At 36.8% G+C, this 6,183-nt stretch overlaps 1 pseudogene; it reads left to right on the top strand.

The window, feature by feature from the left end:
* Nucleotides 1–5,336, top strand: part of LOC106734532 (glomulin-like) — a 14,674-nt pseudogene extending 9,338 nt beyond the window's left edge.
* The last annotated feature ends 847 nt before the right edge of the window (nucleotides 5,337–6,183 follow it).

The following is a 6,183-nucleotide window of genomic DNA, read 5'->3' on the forward strand; positions in this document are numbered from 1 at the left end:
TCTTGCCCTATTCATAGGTGATGTAGGCATGGGAGATCATTAACTTGCACATGGGAACATATCTAGTAAATGGTAACGACAACTATGACTCCAGGCAGTAGCAAGAACTTTTGAAATCACTAACTGAACTCTGATTCCTAAGAAGCTTATGATCAAAACAGAAAAGAGAGAGATAGAATTAGGCTGTAATAGAGGCTTCAGTAAGATGTCCTTAGGTATGAGTTTACTTTTTAAGTAATCAAAAAAGACTGTACCTATATAAGAGATTATCTGGGGGGACCAGCAGTTGGCGTAATGGCTATGTCACTGGACTCCCATGTAGTCTACCGCAGTTTGAGTTCCAGACCCGGTGGCTTAAATTCACGCTGGGCAGGTGTGCATGCATGCCCAAAATCCCAAGAGGAGAATGGAGAAGGGATTGAGACATGGCCATCCCCCCTGGGGGGTGATTTCTTGTTTTCTGTCTTGTGAGTGCATGTGCCCTATAGCAGAAACCTCTCAAAAAACAGAAAGAGAGAGAGAGAGAGAGAGGGAGGGAGATTATCTGATTCACTTGATACAAAGGAAAGGAATCTTGTTGATTAGGATTGATAGATTTATTGAATATGGAACACAACATAATATAGGGGGAGCATATGGGTCTCTGACTAGAAAGATTTTGCCTTCTTAATTCCATCATAACCAATTCTCAACACGTGAGTTTTGAAAGGACATTCAAACTACAGCACTGTAAGAGTTGCTGTATCAGTGAAATGAGCAAACAACTTAGTCCAAGATGGCAACTTGACAACTTGGAGAGTTTTAAGAGCCTGTCTGTCCACCATGGAATCATTTCTCTCAAATAGTTATGATGGATCACATATATAAATGAGAAGCAAATCTGTTCACTGTGTTTAATCAAAAATGACAGCTTCTGAGTTTTTAGAAGTTCTGGTTAAAGTAGAAACAAAGTGATGCTAAATGGTGGGGTGTTTTATTCAGAAGAACTCCTACCAGTACCTATTTTTGACCACTGAAGTTTGTCGGGAGGGCAACTAGATGAAAAGCTGAAAAGCAGTCAGAAAGGTGTACAGGAAACTTAAGGACAGAATCATTCAAATACGAAGACAACATAGTGATTCATAATTGAGTAATTATCCATTTCTTTTCCAATTTTAGGTTACTGTGAACTGACTTACTCTTATCATAAGCTATTCTCTTCTTTCCCCTCCTATTTCATGCTCCTTTATCTCCCTGTGTAAGTAACAGGCACTTTCTCCCACACTTCAGTTTCAAATTACTTTTTATTTGAATCTTCCAGTATAAGCCAGGCTCCCATCTCTATTTTTAAAACCAACTCAGTTGTTGTTCTTTGAGAGGTTTTTGTTATAGGATGCACTGGCTGGAAAGACAGAGACAGAGAGACAGAAAGTGAGAAATCACCCCCTCCGGCGGGGTGGCCACACAGCAATTCCTTCTCCATTCTTGTCTTGGGATCTTGGGACATGCAATGCACACATGCCTGGTGTGAGTTTAAGCTGCTGGGTCCAGGACTCAAACCATGGTTGACTATGCAGAAGTCCAGCGAAGTCACGAATATGCCATTTGCTGGTCCTACCAACTCAGTTTTTATACCTAGTGTTTTCATATCTTTAAATAGTTTGTTTTGAATTACAGAAATTCTAATGTACAGTCCATAATCATACTGCCCCTTACCTTCTGTCCTATCTACTAATATCCTTTCTCATGTACCAACTTACTCAATTCTTTTTTGTAAATAATTTGTAATTCTATTTGGTAGAATGAAAGCAGGGCCAGGGGAAACAAAGGCAAAGGCCACAGGTTAAGTATCAGGAATTTAAAAAATTGAGCCCAGATGGTAGTGTAGTAGTAACCTAGCTGGACTCACATGGGAAGGTCCTAGATTTGTGGTTCAGGGCCTCTTTTCACACACTGGGCACACACATACCCCTTTATCCAGGCTGTCTGAGGCTGAAGGGTGGATCATAGTATGAGGACCTGTTAGAGGTGCCTTCCTTTCTCTCTCATGGAAGAAATAAAAAAATGTTTAAATAGTGTAGTATATGAATATATGCTTTTCATTTAAAGGAAAAGATTACTATCTTGCATATATGTACATACAAATAAATTTTAGATAGTCTATATTTTGGGTTTTTCATTTAAGCTGTTTTTTTTAATTTCCTTTTTTTGGAGAGGTTTTTGCTATAGGGTACGTGCGCTTGCCATAAAGACAGAGACATAGAGACAGAAAGCAAGAAATCACCCCCCCAGGGGGAATGGCCATGCCGCAATCCCTTCTCCTCCATTCTCCTCTCAGGATCTTGGGCACACACGCGCACATGCCCAGCGTGAGTTTAAGCCACCGGATCCGGGACTTGAACCATGGTCAACTACGTGGGAGTCCAGTGACATAGCCATTATGCTAACTGCTGGTCCCCATTTAAGCTGTTTTTCATCCAAGATTAAAACATATCCTTTATGTGGTATTTGCAGAAACAAGTGACTTCAGGTAATAGCAGTTCCCTAATATTACAAGTGGTAGAAGTTCTGCATTATCAATAGATATCATAGCAGACACTGCACAATACTATACAGCTTTGAGGCTTTCCTTTGTAGGCAGAGACCCATCTACTACATGTTACACTGTACCCCATACCTAATAAATCATGTCATCCTAATCTATGAGATTTCTGCCTGTCATGTAAATCAGGCAAATAAGAGAACATATACAAATTAGAAAAGGGAAAGCTGGGTTTTGTTCATGTTGTTTTTAATTCTTTGTTACCATAGACTTTGCGGGGTCACTACTGTCTAACAATAAATTTCACTGGTGTGTAAGATTACCTACTCTTCCTTTAGTGAGTTAGGCTGCAGTGAATTTTGAAATGTATAGTTAGAAGCAAAAGATTTCAGAACTGCTGTATCAGTGAGTCTACTTGGGTATAAAATTATAAGCAGACATTTGTGAACATTTAACATTTAATCCTTATAACTATTTTAAAAATCTTGTTACTTCTTTTTCTGGATATTAAAGATGAAATAAATCTTCAAATGATGTTCTTTGTAGTTTTATTCTTTAAGATCCGGTAATCTTAATGTGTGAGAGAGAAATATTCTTACTTTCACAGCTTCTTCACTCCTACATGCTTCTAAAAATATTAGTTGTTCATCATATGTAAGATTTGTGGATTTATGTTGAACAGATTGTGTGATAAATTTTCTTTAGCCTAACTTTGGCATGCGTTTTTATTACCTCAAGTTTTATTATTATGGGCTATATATTAAACTAAGTTATCACCATTGAAAACAGCCATGGTTCTAATATTAAAAGAACTGTATTTGTACTGTCCAACATAATGGGATGTTGGAAAAGTGATGACACATTTTTGTATTTGGAAAAATGACTTTTCTGACAACCCAATAGTAGATGGTAGTCACAGGTCTATTTAAAATTTAAATTGAATTTTTTTAAATTAAAAATTCCTTTTTTTTGGAGAGATTTTCGCTATAGGGCGTGTGCACTTGCCAGAAAGACAGAAACAGAGAGATTAGAAAGTGAGAAATCACTCCCCCCCCAAGGGTGATGGCCACGCCGCAATCCCTTCTCCATTCTCCTCTCAGGATCTTGGGCATGCACGCACACGCGCCCAGTGTGAGTTTAAGGTACTGGGTCCAGGACTCGAACTGCGTTCGACTACATGGGAGTCCAGCAACATAGCCATTATGCCAATTGATGGTCCCCCAAAAATTCCATTCTTTAGTGGCACTGGACAGCACTATTCTAGATAATTGTTTCTCAACTTACATTCCTAATCAGAATCATCTGGATATTTGGAGGCTTTTTGCAAATGCAAATTTCTAGGTTGAGCTGCAAATCTATGTAGTGAAAATCTCATATTAGGCCCAGCCACAGTGTCGCAGGTGGTAACAAACATGCAGCGCTACAGTGCTGAGAGCCACATGGCCAACCACTAGAGTTCAGATCCCATATTAACATGAAACTTTAATATGAAACATGCTGAGCATGCACCCTCAAGATCCTGACTAGCTAGAGGGCTGCAGGAAGGGTAAAACAGCATGATGAGATGCTGTCAAGAATGTCCCTCCTCCCTCCCTCTCTCTTCCCCTTTTATTCTCTCATGAAAGAAACTTGGGGGGGCGGGGATTGTGTAAAGCACTGAAATCTACATTTTTTAATATAATGAAGTTGGACAATCTCCATATAAGATGAACAAATCTACGAGATATCATTTGTGTAATGATAAAGGATAATATTGTTTCACACGTTAGAACTGAAAATTTAAATGCTACATAATAAAACTTGTAGGATGCAGCTATATTGGTACTTAGAGGAAAATTTCCAACTTATATTAGTAAAGAAGACTAAAAATTGAATGAATTTCTGGAAAGACTGATTTTTTAAAAATGTATGAAGACACATATGTTAATTATAAAACTTGCAAGATAAGATCTCAAAACTAGGAGCTGTCCAAATGGTGTAGTAAGAGCAAAGTACTCTAAATACATTTTTGTTTTGATTTGTAGTCACATAGTAATAGATGTATTGTTAAAGACGATATATCATTCATTTTTGCTTCTCCAGTTCTCAAGTCATGTTTAGTAATAGTAGGCGATCAATAAACATTGAACCAAACAATGATTTCTTTCATTAATTCTTCTGAACAGACTGGATTATGGACAGAACTCAGAAAGATTGAAAATAATTTCTTAAAGCCTCTCCATACAGGACTTAATATGTCAAAAGCACATTATGAAGCAGAAATTAAAAACAGCAAAGAAAATAGCCAAGGTTTGTAAAGTACAATTTTGTTTTCAAAAAATTGTCACATTTTGGAACTGTCATATTTGTATTGAAAATAAAACACAAATGACTGACACATTCTTTCAAGTTAGTGAATGATCAAACTAGCTTATAAATTTATGACTGAAATCTTGTTCTAATGGCTAAGTGTGACACATGATATTTTTTCTTACAGCAGTCCAAAAGTCTGAAGATCGTTGTTCTGTAACTGTAGGTGGAGAAGAGATCCCTAATATGCCTCCTGAAATGCAGCTCAAGGTAGTCTGAACTTTTCTTAAGCTACATCCAGTGGAAGTCTTTTCTGTGTTTTGCTTTGTTTTGTAATAGAATTAATAATTTTCTTGATATTTCAGGTCCTCCATTCAGCTCTTTTCACATTTGATTTGATTGAAAGTGTTCTGGCTCGAGTAGAAGAACTCATTGAAATGAAAACAAAGCCTACCTCTGAAGAAAATACTGGAATAAAATGAAAGTTCTACTTTCTAAATAAAAACTAATAAAATACTGTATTTTCTATTATAATTTATTTAATATCTTTATAAAAATTACTGTAATAACTTAGAAAAATAAATGTTGCTTTTCTCATTATCAATTTCTATAATGACACATGGATTGGTGGTAGTATTTGGTTTTAAATATCTACATAGTATATAATATCAAATATATATGTACATATATATATAATCTGAATACTGTTTCTGAAAATACAATACAAACTAGTAATTTTGTTATAATTTTGTAAAATGTAGTTGACTTGTCTTTATTCATACAGTTGTAGTGAGTTTATAAAAATACAGATACGCTTTCTGTTCTAGTTAGATGCTATGAAACATCTTAGAATTTCTACTGACAGGTTCAATTATCACACTGCATACCACGGTACAGGTGTAAAGTTTTTTAGATTTTTTTTTTTTTTTATGTTTTGAGTTCAAGCCAGTTGATTGTCTTAGTATATCACTTTCCCTGGGTCAAGGAAGACATGAGAGCAGAATCCCATCACTACTTCTCCAGCAGAAGTTACAATGTGAAAGCAGCTGCAAAAACAAATTCAGAAATACTGGCTGCCCTTTGGAAAAACCTGGAAAATACATAAGACTTTTCCTTTAGTCTAAGGTGCTAAATAGACAGTTGTGTATTTTTATTCTCTATTAAATATTTGTCCACCCAACTTAATTTATATCATTAAGAAAGTGCACCTAGGGGCCAGCAGATGGCATAGTTACGTCACCGGACTCCCACATTGCTGACTGTTTTTCAAGTCCTGGACTTGGTGGCTTGAAACTCAGGCCAGGCATGTATGTGTGCCTGCTCCAGATCCCAGGAGGAAAAGCGACTGTAGTGTGGCCATACCATTTGGGGGC

The sequence above is a fragment of the Tupaia chinensis genome, unplaced genomic scaffold (genome assembly GCF_000334495.1).
Source record: "Tupaia chinensis unplaced genomic scaffold, TupChi_1.0 Scaffold000023_1, whole genome shotgun sequence".
Taxonomy (NCBI): domain Eukaryota; kingdom Metazoa; phylum Chordata; class Mammalia; order Scandentia; family Tupaiidae; genus Tupaia; species Tupaia belangeri.